Source organism: Phyllobates terribilis, unplaced genomic scaffold, assembly GCF_046119375.1.
Source record: "Phyllobates terribilis strain yellow unplaced genomic scaffold, ASM4611937v1 Scaffold_5__5_contigs__length_657084704, whole genome shotgun sequence".
Taxonomy (NCBI): Eukaryota; Metazoa; Chordata; class Amphibia; order Anura; family Dendrobatidae; genus Phyllobates; species Phyllobates terribilis.
Window position 1 is genome coordinate 421,565,527 of NW_027362765.1, and position 20,820 is coordinate 421,586,346.

Below are 20,820 nucleotides of genomic sequence, written 5' to 3' on the forward strand. Positions count from 1 at the left end.
GCAATGCCTCCTCTTTAATTCTCTGCAGAGAGCGCTGCAAAAGACAGACAAGTGGGATGCTGACACTAATGATGGCGTCATCGCCACTCACCATCTTGGTGGCCTCCTCAAAGTTTGTCAGGATGGTACATATGTCAGACATCCAGGTCCACTCCTGAGGTCTTATGTGTGGATTCTGACCTGAATATCGACGGCCTTGTTGCAGCTGGTACTCCACAACTGCTCTCTTCTGCTCACAAATCCTTTGCAACATGTGGAGGGTAGAGTTCCAACGTGTGGGGACATCACACACCAGTCGGTGTGCCGGAAGCTTCAAACGCTGCTGCAACACAGCAAGGGCGGCGGAAGCTGTAGCCGACTTGCGAAAATGAGCTGACAGGCGGCGTACTTTCACGAGCAGATCTGGCAACTCGGGGTACGATTTAAGAAACCGCTGAACCACGAGGTTAAGCACATGAGCCAGGCATGGTACGTGTGTGATCTCACCTCGCCTCAGAGCCGCCACCAGGTTACGGCCATTGTCACACACGACCATGCCGGGATGTAGGTTCAGCGGTCTCAGCCACAGATCTGCCTGCTCTTTCACAGCTGTCCAAAACTCACAAGCAGTGTGAGGTTTATCACCTAAGCTTATGAGTTTCAGCACAGCCTGTTGCCGCTTGGCGGAGGCAGTACTGCAATGCTTCCAGCTTGTAACTGATGTGGTGATATCTGAGATGGAGGCTGAACATGAGGAGGAGGAGGAGGAGGATGCGCAGGAGCTGTACACTGTGGGGGCAACTCTGACTGACATAGGGCCCGCAATCCTCGGTGTGGGGAGGATGTGTTCCGTCCCAAGGTCCGACTGGGTCCCGTCTTCCACTATGTTTACCCAGTGTGCCATCAGAGAGATGTACCGTCCCTGGCCACAAGCACTTGTCCACGTGTCAGTTGTCAGGTGGACTCTCCCAGTAACTGCGTTGTTGAGGGCGCGGCAGATGCTTTGGGACACGTGCTTGTGTAGTGCGGGGATGGCACACCGGGCAAAATAGTGTCGGCTGGGGACCGAGTACCGAGGGACGGCCACCGCCATAAGATTGCGGAAGGATTCCGTGTCCACCAGCCTAAAAGGCAGCATTTCCAATGCAAGCAGTCGTGAAATGTGCGAATTTAGGACTGTGGCCTGTGGGGAGTTAGCTGCGAATTTCCGCTTTCGTTCAAAGGTCTGGGATATGGACAATTGAACGCTGCGGTGGGACGTGGACGTGGACGTTGATGCTGTTTCTTGAGAAACTGCCATAACAAGTGAAGACTGAGAGGAGGGGGCATCTTTACATGCAGTATGGACAGGGGATTGCCTTGCACACACAACAGGGGGTTCTATTGCACGCACAACAGTGGAAGAAGCAGTGGTGTCACCCGCTGACACTGGTCGTGGACCCTGGGTTTCGCCCCACAAAGTCGAGTGCTTTGCTGCCATGTGCCTGATCATGCTGGTGGTGGTCAGGCTGGTAGTTTTGTCACCCCTGGTGATGCTGGCATGGCAGGTGGAACATATGGCCTTTTTGGGGTTATCAGCAGAGTCTTTAAAAAAATTCCAGACTGTGGAAGACCTACCGCTTGTACTGGCAACGTCCCTCGTGTTGGTGTTACGGGGAACGGTTGCCTGCCTTCTGTCTGCGGCCACCACACTGCTTCTTCCTGCCTGTTGGGGTACTCTGCCTCCCTCCCCCTATGTGCTGCTGGCCTCACTCTGCATGTCCTCCTTCCACGTTGGGTCAGTTACTAGATCATCCACCACCTCCTCCTCTTCCACTTGCGCACCACGATCCTCCTCCTCACTTCCTGGCAATTGTGTCTCGTCATCGTCCACCTCTTGTGACAGATTGCCAACGTCGACTTCCTGTGGCCGTGGCTGTTCAAATATTTGGGCATCGCAACATGGGATCTCCTCTTCCACCACTTCAAGCGTATCAGACGAGGGGCCCAAATATGGAAATGGACCAGTGAACAGCTCTTCAGAGTGTCCAAGTGTGGGATCACTTGCTGTCTGACGACACTCGGCATGGTGGGAGGAAGGAGCACCAGGGTGAGGAGGAGTATGCGGTCGAGACTCACGGCTACTAAGAGTTGACCGTGTGGAAGACAGACCGGAGGTGGTGGTGTCCAGGTAACTGGAAGTATTATCTGCTATCCAATTAATAACCTGTTCACACTGATCAGTTCTCAATACCGGTGTGGTTCTGTGCTTCCCTAGTAATTCGGTCAAGAAGTGGGAGCGAGAAGATGTGGCTGTTGGTTGTGGCACATTTTCACCTTGACCACGGCCCCGTCCTCTGTACGAACCATCACCAGAACGTCCACTTCCAAGTCCCTTGCCACGCGCCTTGCCCATTGTAAATGAAGTAAAATAGCTTACACTTGCACTATCAATGGAAAAAGGGTAATAAAGAGTAGATTAGAACCGTGGAAGAGGAAAACCACAGTTATTGTTTACTGGGGTATACCACACTTTTTTAAATAGTGATATTTGCGACTGAACAGTGAGCGACACACTCAAACTGCTTTTTTTTTAGATACCAAAGGCCCAAAACTGGATAGTACAGTGATTTGACCCGTGGAACTGCGAAACCACACTGGGATGTCGGTCCTACACAAGACTATTTTCAACAGATATATTTTTGTGTCACAACAGTCAGGAGACACTACTGTTTTTCTTTACGGAAAAAACTACCAAAACCTGAATAATACAGATTTTTTACCGTGGGATGGTAAAACCACAGTTATTGTTTACTGGGGTATACCACACTTTTTTAAATAGAAATATTTGCGGCTGAACAGTGAGCGACACACTCAAACTGCTTTTTTTTTTAGATACCAAAGGCCCAAAACTGGATAGTACAGCGATTTGACCCGTGGAACTGCGAAACCACACTGGGATGTCGGGCCTACACAAGACTATTTTCAACAGATATATTTTTGTGTCACAACAGTCAGGAGACACTACTGTTTTTCTTTATGGAAAATATACCAAAACCTGAATAATAGAGATTTTTTACCGTGGGATGGCAAAACCACAGTTATTGTTTACTGGGGTATACCACACTTTTTTAAATAGAGATATTTGCGGCTGAACAGTGAGCGACACACTCAAACTGCTTTTTTTTTTAGATACCAAAGGCCCAAAACTGGATAGTACAGCGATTTGACCCGTGGAACTGCGAAACCACACTGGGATGTCGGGCCTACACAAGACTATTTTCAACAGATATATTTTTGTGTCACAACAGTCAGGAGACACTACTGTTTTTCTTTACGGAAAAAACTACCAAAACCTGAATAATACAGATTTTTTACCGTGGGATGGTAAAACCACAGTTATTGTTTACTGGGGTATACCACACTTTTTTAAATAGAGATATTTGCGGCTGAACAGTGAGCGACACACTCAAACTGCTTTTTTTTTAGATACCAAAGGCCCAAAACTGGATAGTACAGCGATTTGACCCGTGGAACTGCGAAACCACACTGGGATGTCGGGCCTACACAAGACTATTTTCAACAGATATATTTTTGTGTCACAACAGTCAGGAGACACTACTGTTTTTCTTTATGGAAAAAACTACCAAAACCTGAATAATAGAGATTTTTTACCGTGGGATGGCAAAACCACAGTTATTGTTTACCGGGGTATACCACACTTTTTTAAATAGAGATATTTGCGGCTGAACAGTGAGCGACACACTCAAACTGCTTTTTTTTTAGATACCAAAGGCCCAAAACTGGATAGTACAGTGATTTGACCCGTGGAACTGCGAAACCACACTGGGATGTCGGGCCTACACAAGACTATTTTCAACAGATATATTTTTGTGTCACAACAGTCAGGAGACACTACTGTTTTTCTTTATGGAAAATATACCAAAACCTGAATAATAGAGTTTTTTACCGTGGGATGGCAAAACCACAGTTATTGTTTACTGGGGTATACCACACTTTTTTAAATAGAGATATTTGGGCTGAACAGTGAGCGACACACTCAAACTATTTTTTTTTTTAGATACAAATGGCCCAAAATGGATAATACAGAGGTTTGAACCGTGGAAGTGCAAAACAACACTTCTGTTTCTCTAGCCTACACCAGACTATTTTCAACAGTTATATTTGTGTCTGAAAAATCAAAGACATGCTTTTTTTTTGGGGGGGGGGGGACACTAAAAGGTTAATAAGATGGGTATTTGTACAGTGTGAAGGAGGAAAAAAAAAGGATTTTTCCTGGCCCCCGATACCTGGTGCTAAGTCCAGCAATTTCAGCAACAGGAGCACACAGGACTGTAATGCAGCGTTTGCTGGCATAACCACTGTGTCTCCTATACAGCCTGCCTGCCTGGTATCTGGGATGGATATTAGTCCTGAAAAGGACTGTTTGTTTGTTCTGGCAGCCTTTACAGACCCTACACTAACTATTTCGCAGTTTATATCTCTCCCTAAATCAGCAGCGCTGTCCCTACACTGTCCAATCCGGAGCGACTGTGTCCAAGATGGCGGCGCCCGGTTTTAAATACTCGAGGTGACGCTGTGCGGCCAGCCAATCACTGTAATGCCCACAACCAACATGGCTGCAGCATTACAGTGACTGGCTGGCAATCCCTGCATGTTCATTGGCTCTGTAAAGAGCGCCAAACATGCAGGGCGGAGACCCGAGCTCCCGCCCGAGTAACCCGGAAATGCTCGGTGCTCGCCGAACATCCCGAGTAGCGTGATGCTCGGGCGAGTACCGAGCAGTGTAGAGCATGTTCGCTCAACACTAGTCAACACCCCTCCTCATTACAGAGATGCACATCAGCAGATTTACTTAATTGGTAGTTGGCTCTCAAGCCTATGCAGCTTGGAGTAAGACAACATGTATAAAAAGTATCATGTGATCAAAATACTCATTTGCCTAATAATTCTGCACAGAGTGTATATATATATATATATATATATATATATATATGTATATATATATATATATATGTAGTGTATATAAATATATATATATAAATGTATATACAGTAGAGAGCAAAAGTTTGGACACACCTTCTCATTTAAATATTTTTCTGTATTTTCATGACTATGAAAATTGTACATTCACACTGAAGGCATCAAAACTATGAATTAACACATGTGGAATTATATACTTAACAAAAAAGTGTGAAACAACTGAAAATATGTCTTATATTCTAGGTTCTTCAAAGTAGCCTCCTTTTGCTTTGATGACTGCTTTGCACACTCTTAGCATTCTCTTGGGCCGTGGGGTACTCAGTGCCGGGCCGGTCGTTGCTAGGGGAGATGTCAAAGTGGCAGTGACCCGGTCCGTGACCCAAGGAGGTCAACAAAAGGGGTTATTTACAGAGGAGTTATAGTTCTTATGAAATGTTTGTGACGCCACCTGTGGTATGCGGCTATATGGAGCCGCCGCTGCGGAGCAGGTCCTCTGGAGCTGGTGTGAATGCAGCAGAGTATGGTCAGCTGTCCACAGGTAGAGCTTAGCTCCAGGGCAGTGTAGATGTTGCTGTTATGGAAGTAGCACTCATGGTGCAGTGTAGTGCAGCGGGTGATGGCGCAGCAGTAATAATTGACAGAGACAGTGGGGTGCAGTCTTCCGGATTTACTCACAGTTCTCACTTTGCTCCTGGGTACAACTGCAGATCATAACTTCCCACGTCGTGCTGCGTTCACCGGGCAGGGGCTCAGCCAACCTTCAGGTACCTCCGGAGTACATAACAGGACCCCCTTCTGTGTGTTCCTTCTGGCCGTCTCCCTGCACCTCACACCTAGTGTACCAATCCAGTGACCGCAGACCTTGCTGGGCGATGTCTTCTCTGTCCCCTGGGTCCTCTATGGCCACCTTCTTGGTGAGACAGATTTGGCTTGTGGCTGCAGTACCTGAAATACTGCAGCCTCCGGTTTCCTAGTTGAGGCTTAAAGAACTCTGCTAATTTAAGGACCGGTCCCCTCTGTGCGACCTGACCCCTCCACCTCCTGGCAGATTCGGGCATACGGGTGGCCTCCAGCACTACCCATACCCCAGGGGTCCCTTCTACGTTTCTGGAGCCTTTCTCCTGCTCCTCTCTCTCTTCAGTCTTGGGCCTCTCTGGCTAGGCCCTCCTCCTGAGCAGAGCTCCTACAGAGCTCCTGTTCCTCTCACTGTCCTCCTCTGACTGAACTCAACTCCCAAGATGGCTTTCCTCTTTATACTATTCCTAACAAGTGTTAGGGTCCCGGGCAGTACTCCTTCCTTACCTGAGAGTGAGATACCACACCTCTGGGTGAGATGCAGTACCTCTGCGGCGACTGAACCCGCAGGGGTGCCTCATATCCCCCTGGTAAAACATAGCACGTCCGCGGGCTGGAACAGAATGAAACAAGGTTTTAGACATACAATTTTTAGAATGCATTCACATAGAAGATAATAAACAAACTTTTTCTTCCCTTTATGGGAGGCACATTACTTGAACGTTACAGGTTACTATATAAAACTTTTTAAAGAACATTTTTCTTTATACTTATAAAACATTTTTCACATAAAACATTTTTAGCAGGCTACAGCGCGATCTGTAACTGGGTGTCCATTCCACTAAACAAGGTGCAATTCTGATGAACATGAGGGACCCCTCCGAAAACCCTCAACGTAGGCCCTGGGCGTTGCTGCAGGGCATAGGTGATCCAGGTGTTGGACCACGTCTTCGGCCACGCCAAACGGGTTTTTGTTCTGAGGTCAGTCTTGTTGTATAAAACCAATAAGGGGCACTTAAGAAGTGCAACTATTTACAGTTAAAAGGTTTTAGCTGCTCACCGTCCATAAGCTAAATGTCTTTGTACCTTTACCGGGTACTCTAAACACACTTTTTCAAAACACACACTTTATAGTTTTCAAACTTGTAGCATTCCTGCTATACCCTTCCGGGTAACTATTTACAGTCTTTTCAAACAAACAGTTCCACAGTGGTGCCCCCTCCTGGGGAACACCTGGTTCCTGCAGGCTGACCCAGCCGGGTCATCAGCCTTAGATGGCGAGGGTACACTCTCCTCCTCCTCCACTACCCTGTGTACACGGAGGGCGTACCAACCCCGTTCCCCCTTGTGCCGGGTGTAAGTGACTCGGTCACCGGGGTACAAATTTCGGTCGGGGTGTCCCTGTTGGAGATGGGACTCCACGTCCCGCTGATTGACGAAGAAGTCCCGCGCCATGTGGGGCTCTCTTATAAATCCCCACCCAGCCTCTAAATCAAACTTTACCACGGTCCCCTCTGCACGTGGCTCAGGTGAGGTTGACTTTGCCTTGCGTGCCTGGGCCTTCTCCTCCATATTTTCTGCCTCCATCTTCTCCCAACGCACCAGCCGGATGCGCCGCTCTTTTTCCAGCTGCCGGAGCTCCCTCCGACAGTGCTCCTCCCGTCGGGCAGCTTCCCTTCGGGTTTCCCAGGGAAAACTCATGAGGTCCTCCCCTGGGTTATCCCACAGGAACTGGTCCTCTTCACTCTCATAGAGAACTGAGGACTCAGGAGCGGGTAGCATTGGGAGGCTCTGGTCTTCCACCTCCGCGGACAAGTCCCAGGGCAGGCGCCCGTGCACCCATTCGGGTGTAGGGGTAGGTGGCTCTTGCAGGGGACCCAGGAGCAGGTCCGCGTCAGCAGCGCCCGGGGTCGATAGCTCCGGGGACGGAGGTCCTGGAAGGGGGCCCAGGAGCAGGTCAGCGCTTTCAGCGCCTGGGACTGGGGGTTCCGCCAGGGGGCCCAGGAGCAGGTCAGCGCTTTCAGCGCCCGGGACAGGGAGACTCCTCTTATCTGCTCACGCGGCCGATCCTGTGCAGCATGCTGCTTCCTGGTTCTAAACAGGCTCCGCCGGGGGTGGGGCACTGCCGGTAGCACGCAGCACTGGCTGCTGCCTGGTCACCATCTTCTCCAGCATCTCCTCCTTCCAGCTGGCGATGGCAGCCTGCTGGGCCTTCTCCATCCGCCGACCCAGTTCTTGCATCTCGGCGTGGAGGAACTCCGCATCCTCCAGGGATAACTTGGAGACCACCTCCTCCAAGGTGAGGGGTGTCTCTGGCTGCTGCAGGCTACGGGCGGGAGCTCGGTCCTGACTCCCGTCCATGCTGCCTGCCGGGTGCGGTCTGTCTAGACTGCTGGAGACTCCTCTCTGTCTCCCAGGTTTCTTCTCTCCTCTCCCCTTTCTGCGGCGGTCCCATGGCTGCTTGCTGTCAGCCACACCCGGAGGCGGCTTCCCCAGACTGATGGACAGATCCAGGTATATGGCCACAGGCGCATGGGGGGGGTTGCGCTCTTGGCGCCATTCTGGGACCCGGCCCATGATGGGAGGTTCTTTGTCGTCCTTGATAACGCACATAATGGCGCCCGTTCTTCTGGGGCAGGCGCCACATTCAGTATACAACACAGTCTCTAGGCGCACAATACCCGGTGATAACGGGTGGGTTCATATCCTGTTCGTGACGCCAAAGATGACGCGCCCCCTGGGCTGTGGGGTACTTAGTGCGGGGCCGGTCGTTGCTAGGGGAGATGTCACAGTGGCGGTGACCCGTTCCATGACCCAGGGCAGTCAAAAAAAGGGACTATTTACAGGGGAGTTATAGTTCTTATGAAATGTTCGTGACGCCACCTGTGGTATGCGGCTATATGAAGACGCCGCTGCGGAGCAGGTCCTCTGGAGCTGGTGTGAATGCAGCAGAGTTGGTTCAGCTCTCCACAGGTAGAGCTTAGCTCCAGGGCTGTGTAGATGTTGCTGTTATGGAAGTAGCACTCGTGGTGCAGTGTAGTAATAATTGACAGAGACAGTGGGGTGCAGTTGACGCACCCCCTGGGCCGTGGGGTACCCGGTGCCGGGCCGGTAGATGCTGGGGGTTGTAGTCACAGTGGCGGTGACCCGGTCCGTGACCCAGGGCGGTCAATCCAAGGGGAATTTATATGTATAGGTGTTAATGTCTGACTACGCCACCTGTGGAGTCCGGCAAAAGGGGCCGCTGCTGTGGAACAGTCCTCTGAAGCTGGTGGTTTTGAAGCAATGATGGTATAACTCCCCACAGGAAGAGTTAGCTTCAGGACAGTGAGTGGATGATGGTGGTTGTGCAAGTTGTGCTGGGCGTTGTAGTGCAGTGAGTGATGGCGCAGCAAGGAACACAGAGACCAGATAGTGCAGTCCCAGGGTCTTTACTCACAGTTGTTGCAGTTCAAGTTACAGGTACCAGTGCAACTTCCCTCTGCGTGCTGCGCTTACTCAGTGAGGGGCTTGGTCCACCCCCAGATAGCTCCGGAGTACTTATCAGGACCCCCTTCTGTGTCCTTTCTCTGGCCTCTTCTCTGCACCTCACACCTAGTGACTCCAATCCAGTACCCGCGGGCCTTGGCGGGTGACGTATGTTCCGTCCCCTGGGTCCTATGTGGCTACCTTCTCGGTGAGACTGGTGTGGACTTGAGGCTACAGGACTTAAAGTTCTGCAGCCTCCGGTTTCTAGCTGAGACTTGCAATCTTCTACTAGTTGAGGGATCCGGTTCCCTTCTGATGGCCTGACCCCTCCACCTCCCGGCAGATTCGGGCGTACGGGTGGCCTCTAGCACTGCCCGCACCCCTGGGATCCCTTCTTTTCCTGGAGCCTTCCTGCTTCCTCTCCTCTCTTCTCTCCTCAGACTTGGGCCTCACTGGCTAGGCCTGCCTCTGGAGCAGAGCTCATACAGAGCCTCTGCTCCTGTCACTTCTCTTCCTCTGACTGTTTACACTGAACTAAGATGGTTTCCTATTTATACGCTCTCTGTCATGTGCTCCCCTAAGCTACCTTCTCCACCCACACCCACTACATAGTCCCCTCCCGCCAGCTAGGGAACCTGGGACTGTGCTCTCCCTTAGGAGCAATCTCGCCCTGCCCCCGCTGCGGGTATGTGTTGGATGCAGGTGTTAGGGTCCTGAGCTGTACTCCTTCCTTACCTGAGGGTGAGATACCACACCTCTGGGTGAGATGTAGTACCTCTGTGGCGACTGAACCCTCAGGGGCGCCACACAGTCTTGCGGATTTACTCACAGTTCTCACTTTGCTCCTGGGTACAACTGCAGATCATAACTTCCCACGTCGTGCTGCATTCACTGGGCAGGGGCTCAGCCAACCCTAAGGTACCTCCGGAGTACATAACAGTACCCCCTTCTGTGTGTTCCTTCTGGCCGTCTCCTTGCAAGTCACACCTAGTGTACTAATCCAGTGACCACGGACCTTGCCAGGCGACGTCTTCTCTGTCCCCTGGGTCCTCTATGGCAACCTTCTTGGTGAGACAGATGTGGCTTGTGGCTGCAGTACCTGAAATACTGCAGCCTCCGGTTTCCTAGTTGAGGCTTAACCCCTTTACCCCCGAGGGTGGTTTGCACGTTAATGACCAGGCCAATTTTTACAATTCTGACCACTGTCACTTTATGAGGTAATTACTCTGGAACGCTTCAACGGATCCCCCTGATTCTGAGACTGTTTTTTCGTGACATATTGTACTTCATGATTGTGGTAAAATTTCTTCGATATCACTTGCGTTTATTTGTGAAAAAAATGGAAATTTGGCAAAATTTTGAAAATTTTGCAATTTTCAAAATTTGAATTTTTATGCCCTTAAATCAGAGAGATATGTCACACAAAATAGTTAATAAATAACATTTTCCACATGTCTACTTTACATCAGCACAATTTTGGAACCAAAATTTTTTTTGTTAGGGAGCTATAAGGGTTAAAAGTTGACCAGCGATTTCTCATTTTTCCAACAAAATTTACAAAACCATTTTTTTAGGGGCCACATCACATTTGAAGTCACTTTGAGGGGTCTTTATGACAGAAAATACCCAAAAGTGACACCATTCTAAAAACTGCACCCCTCAAGGTGCTCAAAACCATATTCAAGAACTTTATTAACCCTTCAGGTGCTTTACAGGAATTTTTGGAATGTGGAAGAAAAAAATGAACATTTAACTTTTTTCACAAAAATGTTACTTTAGACCCAATTTTTTTTATTTTCTCAGGGGTAACAAGAAAAAATGGACCCCAAAATTTGTTGTGCAATTTCCCCTGGGCACGCAGATACCCCACATGTGGGGAAAAACCACTGTTTGGGTGCACGGCAGGGCTCAGAAGAGAAGGAGTGCCATTTGACTTTTTGATTGTAAAATTTGCTTGAATAATTAGCGGACGCCATGTTGCGTTTGGAGAGCCCCTGATGTGCCTAAACAGTGGAAACCCCCCACAAGTGACCCCATTTTGGAAACTAGACCCCCAAAGGCACCTATCTAGATGCATAGTGAGAACTTGGAACCCCTAGGTGCTTCACAAATTTATTCGTAAAAATGAAAAAGTACTTTTTTTTCCACTTTTTCATTTTACGAATCAATTTGTGAAGCACCTGGGGGTTCCAAGTGGTCACTATGCATCTAGATAGGAGCCTTGGGTGGTCTAGTTTCCAAAATGGGGTCACTTGTGGGGGAGCTCCAATGTTTAGGCACACAGGGGCTCTCCAAACACAACATTGTTCCAATTTGTTAGCAGACACCATGTCGCATTTGGAGAGCCCCTGTGTGCCTAAACATTGGAGCTCTCCCACAAGTGACCCTATTTTGGAAACTAGACCACCCAAGGCACCTATCTAGATGCAAAGTGAGCACTTGGAAGCCCCAGGTGCTTCACAAATTGATTCGTAAAAATGAAAAAGTGGAAAAAAAAAACACTTTCATTTTTTTGAATCATTTTGTGAAGCACCTGGGGGTTCCAAGTGCTCACTATCCATCTAGATAGGTGCCTTGGGTGGTCTAGTTTCCAAAATGGGGTCACTTGTGGGGGAGCTCCAATGTTTAGGCACACAGGGGCTATCCAAACGCAACATGGTGTCCGCTAACAATTTGAGCCGATTTTCCATTCAATTTGTTAGCGGACACCATGTCGCGTTTAGAGAGCCCCTGATGTGCCTAAACAGTGGAGCTCCCCCACAAGTGACCCCATTTTGGAAACTCTACCCCTCAAGGATTTTATTAAGGGGTATAGTGAACATTTTGAACCCAGAGGTACGACAGAATTTGATAACATCAGGTCATCATATTGAATAAGTTGTCATTACTCTTGAGCGCAAGTGCTCGCTACTTGAGTTTGCATCGAGTACTCAGGTATGCACCATGTATCATGGGTGCTCAAGTGAAATGCTCGAATCCCCACCCGCATGTTTCACGGTTATTAGACACCCCAAAAAAAACATGCGGGGATCGCTCGTGCATGGCAGGCAATCCTCGCGAGGTTTTATTGGCCACGAAGCATATGGGGCAGAGACTCGAGCACCCGCGATACTCAGTGCATACCCGAGCACCCGATGCAAACTCAAGTAGCGAGCGCTTGCGTTCAACACTAGTTGCCATATCGTAATCTTTTTGTTTTTTTTACTTTTGAAAAAAAAAACAACCCCAACCCTAACATTAGCACAACCCCAACCCCAGCCCTAGCGTTTATTTTTTACGCCGTTCCTCGTGCGGTATAAGTGATGAGATTACTTTATTCTTCGGGTCGGTGCGATAACAGCGATACAGAATCATATCGGGTTTTTATGATTGACAGCTCTCACACACTAAAAGACACATATTTTGTAAAATCTAGTTTTTGCATCGCCATATTTTGGCCAACAGAGTCATGTGATGGCTTGTTTTTTGCGGGATGAGTTGACGTTTTTATTGGTGCCATTTTCAGGCATGTGACATTTTTTGATCGCTTTCTATTCCAGCTTTTGGGAGGCAGAATAAACAAAAACCAGCAATTCAGGAATTGTGTTTTTTACATTTTTTTATTCTGCTCCGGGTGTGGTAAAATTGATAAGGCAGCTTTATTCTTCGGGTCAGTACGTTTACAGCGGTACCACATTTATATCGTTTTTTATGTTTTGGCGCTTTTACACAATAAAAGCTATTTTATAGAAAAAAATATTTTTTTGCATCGCTTTATTCAGAGAGCTGTAACTTTTTGATTTTTCTGATGATGGAGCTGTATGGTGGCTTGTTTTTTGCGGGACGAGATGACATTTTCAGCAATACCATTTTTATTTATATTTGTCTTTTTGATCGTGTGTTATTCAATTTTTTGATTGGCGGTATAATGATAAAGCATTGTTTTTTGCTTTGTTTGTTATTTTTTTTTTTTACCGTGTTCACTGAAGGGGTCAACTAGTGGAAAAGTTTTATAGGCCAGGTCGTTACGAACGCGGCGATACCAAATATGTGTACTTTTATTGTTTGTTTGGTTTTTTTTCAAAATAATATTTATTGATGGGTACATTATATTTTTATTTTTAGTGGATTATTTTTTTTATTTTTTTATTTTTACAATTTTTTTTTTTTTCACTTTCTGGGAGTTTTTTTTACTTTTTTACTTTGTCCCACTATGGGACTTTCACTTTTTTTTATTCTGATCGCCTGCATGGCACAGGAATGCAGCACCATCCCTGTGCCATGCAGGTAGTCAGCGCTGGACAGGGAGAAGATAGTTTAGAGATGCACTGCGCATGTCCAAACAATCTTACTGCTGTCTGGTGACCCGGATGTGGTCATGACGACATCGGGTCATCATGGCAACACCCGGGAAGCCGCGGCAGACAGCTCTGGAGGCCGGAAGAGGAGGTGAGTATACTGATTACCTCCCCTTGCCACCGCAATGCTGCGATCGACTTAGATTGCAGCATTGCGGGGGTTAATGTGCCGGGAGCAGTGCGGGACCGCTCCCTGCACATAGTACCGGGTGTCAGCTGTGACAATCAGCTGACACCCGGCGGCGATCGCGCCCGCACAGCCTGTGTGCGCGCGCGATCGCGATGATGTACTAATACGGGTCAGGCTCTTAAAGCCCAGGGCACTGACGCATATTAGTACGTCTTGGGCTTTAAAGGGGTTAAATAACTCTGCTAGTTTAGGGACCGGTCCCCTCTTTGCGACCTGACCCCTCCACCTCCTGGCTGATTCGGGCGTACAGGTGGCCTCCAGCACTACGCGTACCCTTGGGGTCCCTTCCACGTTCCTGGAGCCTTTCTCCTGCTCCTCTCTCTCTTCAGTCTTGGGCCTCTCTGGCTAGGCCCTCCTCCTGAGCAGAGCTTCTGCTCCTCTCACTGTCCTTCTCTGACTGAACTCAACTCCCAAGATGGCTTCCCTCTTTATACTTTTATTTTAGTGCTCGCTCATCATTAATTTTTATTATTTTTTTACATATTATGGTTAATATGCTATGGGAAGCATAATAAGGTACATTACATTTGTGATGAACAACTTCTCTGCAAATCGAATTTCCCAGGAAAAACTGGGCGTACAGTTGGATTCGGAGAGCTGTGTTGTAAGGGAGTAAGTATGAGAAAAGACAGATGTAATTGATGGAAATAAAGGCTCACGGTTGAAAAATGTATTCTTACAGCATAGGAGGAAGAGGAATATGCTAAACATTTCAGACTGATAGTGTCACAGTCCTAGGTAACATCAGCTCATTGTGACCGAGATGAGTGATGAGCTAATAGCCTTCTCAGAGAGAAAAAGAACTTGAATTCTAGCACCTCCTATTGGATGTAGCAATCTTAAGGCTATGTGCGCACGGTCAGGATCTGCTTGCAGAAATTTCTGCAGCGTTTCTGCACCTCTTGGCAGCAAAAACTCTGCGGAAAATCCGCAACGTTTTTGATGCGTTTTTCTCAATGTATTGTATAAGAAAAACTCAGGCAAAAAAGCACAAAGAATGGACATGCTGCTTCTTTTAACGCACGCATGAAATTCTGTAAGGAAAAATCCTGACCATGTTCACAGATCTTGCAAAATCTCATAGAAAATGCTGGGATAAGGTTTGCAATGCATTTTTCGGGCCAATTCCACATCAAAAACGCAAAAAAAAAAACAAAAAACACACCATATGCACAAAGCCTATGAGTTAATACTAATCCTTTAACAAGCTTTGACACAATACTTGTATTGTATTGTAATACAGCCTCGTATATGCAAAGCAAAAGTGCTGATTTAGCTGGGTGAGAGGTCACTGACATGAGGTATAAGAAGTAATGCTTCTACTTGTGGAGAGTGCCAAGGCTGAGTAAGGAGACATAAAGGCCATGCAATGCTCCTTTTTTAATTTAAATATGCAAATAGCCTCTTCAGAGAGGAAGAGTACTTGAACTATAGTGCCTCCTATTGGATGTAAGAGTCCTAAAAATTATTATCGACTTTCTAATGAGCCTTGCCATATGTCTTAGGATAAAAAAAACAAAGTCTGGTTTGGCTTTTTATTTTAAGTAACGTGGCAAAGGCTCGTTTGAGTCTCGATATTGACTTTTGCAATTACGGTGCTACATCAAATAACTGTTACGAGAGTTCAAGTCGTCTTCGTCTCTGAAAGTGCAATTTGCATATTGAAATTCCCAGAGGAGCATTGCATGGCCTGTGCCACTCCTTACTCCATCTTGACACTCTCCACAAGGAGAAACATTATTCCTTAGACCCTATGAGATGAGCAATGAGCCATATAATTCTTAATGCTCTTCTGCTTTCTCCCAAATTGATGGATACAAAAAAGGATAATTTGCCACTGCCTTTTCCATGTCTACCTTCCATGCACTTGTTGCCATCTGCTATGGTATGTTTTTTTTTTTTACATGACTATCTATTGCAACATTTTTTCTTACATCATTTACTAGAATTTACTTTTATCGCTGTTTAATCTACAACTTTTCTCTTCCCAAGAATAGCTAACCAAAAAACAGCTAAGTATGTGAGATGCCCCCAAAAACAGCTGTGACAAGATTGCAGTACTAGTATAACTTCTAAAATGGCTTCTAAAAATAAAATTTGACTAATAAAATGTATATGCAAAAAAAAAAAAAAAAAAAACCCAGTAATTTGTGACACGCACACTTTGTGAGGCAGCTCCACAAGTTTTGATTTTTTTTTTCCCTTAGCAGCACAATCTTCCACTTTCTTGGGGGAAGGGGGGGGAGGGGTTACTACTAAGAAACGCTAGGTATATGCATCTGCCCCCCCCAAAAAAAAAACAGCAGCAGCTACAGGCTCCTGTATATATGTGACCTGTATGTACATCACATTAACCCCTTCCTGCAAATGGATCTAACTGGTCATTCATCTAGCAAGTAATTTATTACAATTCACCAAGTGTAAGGTTACGTCTCTGGTAGGTTACAGGCTCCAATCCCAACACTTTAACCCCTGTCAATGGTGAAAGCGGCATTTTTGGAGTTGGACAGGGAGGGATCGCTGTCTACCTATTGGCACTTCAGCTGTGGAATTGCAGGGTTCTAAGAGAATCCTGTGGCAATCTGAGGCCTAAAAACCGCCTCCATTGTTGCTATATATCTCGGGTGGGGTCTGATCTGATAAGCTTCTTGTTAGAGTATGTGCCCACAGTCAGGAGCCGCTGCAGCCCCGACGCTACTGAACAGCTGCCCGACTTCCCCCCTCATTTTATGCAAATGAGCAGAGTGCGTTTTTTTTTTACATGCAGACTTTACTCGTTAATGTTATGTCTATGGGGAAAGTCCACGTGCGGATCCGCACAAAAGAAATTGATATACTGCGGGTCTGAAAGACGCGCCGCATGTCAGTTTCCGCAGGTGCACAGAGACGCATAGTGGACATGGGATTTCTAGAAATCCCATCCACTATGCTGTAACATCTGAACGCTACAGGTTTCATACTGCATAAACCAGCAGCGGTTCCTAATTGTGTGCAAATACCCTAAGGCTATGTTCACACACGTTGTGTTTTTTTTTCTGCTGCTAACTTTTCTCTGGCAGTAAAAAACGCGCTTATTTGTTGTGTTTTTTTGTTACGTATTTCCTTCTTATTTTTGACCGCCCATTACTTCCTTTGGGGGGAAAATACGCAGCAAAAACGCAGGCGCATATGTCTGCTGCAGAAACGCTGAAAGATGTGACATGCTCTATTTTCCAAATACGCAAGCAAGGCAGAAAATACACAGCAAACAAAAAGCAACATGTGTGAACAGAGAATTCTGGTTTCTCATAGACTTTGCTGGTACTGCTAGACGCAGCTGAAATCTTGCATAAAAATCTGCTGCAAAATACGCAGTAAAACACAACGTGTGTGAACATAGCCTTAGTCAAATGCTGACAAGCTAGGTAATGCACTATATAAGAGGTGCAGTGGCTTATCAATGCAATAAAAGAATTGCAGGTTCAAATCCCCTTGTGGCACTATATGTAAAAAAAAAAAGAAAAAGCTTTTTATCTGCATTTAATGCACTATGCAATAACAATGTTCTCTGGTCATTGTGGGTTTTTTCCCATTTTTTTTTTTTTTGACGCAGATTTGAAGCAGCGTTTTTAATGCATTTTTTTTTATAGTGTAAAAAATACAACCACAGTTTTTTTTCAGGCTCCCCACAAAACCCTATAGTGGGGAGAAAAAAACACCAAAATCACACAGTTCAAGAGCATCTTTAAGTGGGCAGGAGTTTTCATGAAATCACATCCACTTTGCTTGGACACTTGCGCCATAAGTAGTGTTGAGCGAGCATGCTCGACACTGCTCGGTACTCGCCCGAGCATCTCACTACTTGGGATGTTCGGCGAGCACCAAGCATTTCCGGGTTACTCGGGCGGGAGCTCGGGTCTCCGCCCTGCATGTTTGGCGCTCTTCACAGAGCCAATGAACATGCAGGGATTGCCAGACAGTCACTGTAATGCCGCAGCCATGTTGTTTGTGGGCATTACAGTGATTGGCTGGCCGCACAGCGTCACCTCGAGCATTTAAAACCGGGCGCCGCCATCTTGGACACAGTCACCCGGGATCAGACCGTGTAGGGTCAGTGCTGCTGAGTTAGGGAGAGATATATAGTGCGAAATAGATAGTGTAGGGTCTGTAAAGGCTGCCAGATCAAACAAACGGTCCTTCTCAGGACTAATATCCATCCCAGATATCAGGCAGGCAGGCTGTATAGGAGACGCAGTGGTTATACCAACAAACACTGCATTACAGTCCTGTGTGCTCCTGCTGGTCAAATTGCTAGACTTATCCCCCCGGTCTCAGGGGCCAGGAAAAATCCTCTTTTTTTCATCTAAATCCTGTATTTTTTTTTCCTCAGTCAGACTGTACAAATAAGCGTCTTATTAACCTTTTGGTATTTCACCCCCCCCCCAAAAAAAAAAAAAAAAAATTGAGTGTGTCTGTGACTGTTCAGACACCAATATATCTGTTTAAAAGAGTCTGGTGTAGGCCAGATATCTAGAACTTTGGTTTTGCAGTTCCACGGTTCAAATCTCTGTATTATCCTGCTTTTGGCCTTTTTTCCGTAAAAAAAAAACAGTAATAGTGTCTCCTTGACTGTTCAGACACAAATATATCTGTTTAAAAGATTCTGGTGAAGGCCAGAGAAATAGAACTGTGGTTTTGCAGTTCCACGGTTCTAATCTCCTTTATATTACCCTTTTTCCATTGATAGTGCGAGTGTAAGCTATTTTACTTCATTTACAATGGGCAAGGCGCGTGGCAAGGGACGTGGAACTGGACGTTCTGGTGATGGTGCGTGTAGAGGACGGGGCCGTGGCCAAGGTGAAAATGTGCCACAACCAACAGCCACATCTTCTCGCTTCCACTTCTTGACCGAATTACTAGGGAAGCACACTACAACACCAGTATTGCGAACTGATCAGTGTGAACAGGTTATTAATTGGATAGCAGATAATACTTCTAGTTACCTGGGCACCACCACCTCCTGTCTGTCTTCTACACGGTCAAGTTTTAGTATCCGTGAGTCTCGACCGCATACTCCTCCTCACCCTGATGCTCCTTCCTCCCACCATGCCGAGTGTCGTCAGAAAGCAACTGATCCCACACTTGGACACTCTGAAGAGCTGTTCACTGGTCCATTTCCATATCTGTGCCCCTCGTCTGCTCCACTTGAAGTGGTGGAAGAGGAGATCCCATGTAGCGATGCCCAAATATTTGAACAGCCACGGCCACAGGAAGTCGACGCTGGCAATTTGTTACAAGAGGTGAACGATGGCGAGACACAATTGCCACGAAGTGAGGAGGAGGATCGTGGTGCGCAAGTGGAAGAGGAGGAGGTGGTGGATGATCTAGTAACTGACCCAACGTGGCACGAGGACACGCAGAGCGAGGCCAGCAGCACACAGGGGGAGGGAGGCAGAGTAACCCAACAGGCAGAGTAACTACCAGCCTGACCACCACCAGCATGATCAGGCACATGGCAGCAAAGCACCCGACTTTGTGGGGCGAACCCCAGGGTCCACGACCAGTGTCAGCGGGTGTCACCACTGCTTCCTCCGCTGTTGTGCATGTAAGAGAATCCCCTGTTGTGCGTGCAAGGCAATCCCCTGTCCACACTGCATGCAAAGATACCCCCTCCTCTCAGTCTTCACTTGTTATGGCAGTTTCTCAAGAAACAGCATCAATGTCCACATCCACGTCCCACCGCAGCGTTCAATTGTCCATATCCCAGACCTTTGAACAAAAGCGCAAATTCGCAGCCAACGCCCCACAGGCCTCAGTCCTAAATTCGGACTGCTTGCATTGGAGATGCTGCCTTTTAGGCTGGTGGAGACGGAATCCTTCCGCAACCTTATGGCGGTGGCCGTCCCTCGGTACTCGGTCCCCAGCCGACACTATTTTGCCCGGTGTGCCATCCCCGCACTACACAAGCACGTGTCCCAAAACATCTGCCGTGCCCTCAACAACGCAGTTACTGGGAAAGTCCACCTGACAAAGGAAAAGTGCTTGTGGCCAGGGACGGTACATCTCCCTGATGGCACTCAGGGTAAACATAGTGGAAGCCGGGACCCAGTCGGACCTTGGGACGGAACACATTCTCCCCACACCGAGGATTGCGGGCCCTATATCAGTCAGAGTTGCCCCCATAGTGTACAGCTCCTGCGCATCATCCTCCTCCTCATGTTCAGCCTCCATCTCAGATATCACCACATCAGTTACAAGCTGGAAGCACTGCAGTACTGCCTCGGCCAAGCGGCAACAGGCTGTGCTGAAACTCATAAGCTTAGGTGATAACCCTCACACTGCTTGTGAGTTGTGGACAGCTGTGAAAGAGCAGGCAGATCTGTGGCTGAGACCGCTGAACCTATATCCAGGCATGGTCGTGTGTGACAATGGCCGTAACCTGGTGGCGGCTCTGAGGCGAGATCACACACGTACCATGCCTGGCTCATGTGCTTAACCTCGTGGTTCAGCGGTTTCTTAAATCGTACCCGAGTTGCCAGACCTACTCGTCAAAGTACGCCACCTGTCAGCTCATTTTCGGAAGTCGGCTACAGCTTCCGCCGCCCTTGCTGTGTTGCAGCAGCGTTTGCAGCTTCCGGCACGCCGACTGGTGTGTGATGTCCCCACATGTTGAAACTCTACCCTCCACATGTTGCAAAGGATTTGTGAGCAGAAGAGAGCAGTTGTGGAGTACCAGCTGCAACAAGGCCGTCGATATTCAGGTCAGACTCCACACATAAGACCTCAGGAGTGGACCTGGATGTCTGACATATGTACCATCCTGACAAACTTTGAGGAGGCCAACAAGATGGTGAGTGGTGATGACGCCATCATTAGCATTAGCATCCCACTTGTTTGTCTTTTGCAACGCTCTCTGCAGAGAATTAAAGAGGAGGCATTGCATCCAGAATATCATGAGATGGATCAAGAAGCCGTAATGGGCGATTACACACAGCCCAGCCTCATCTCATTCCAACGTGCATTGGGGGACAATGAGGGAGAGGAGGAGGAAGAACAGGAGCTGGTATCAGGCGCTGTAGACGGTAGTAC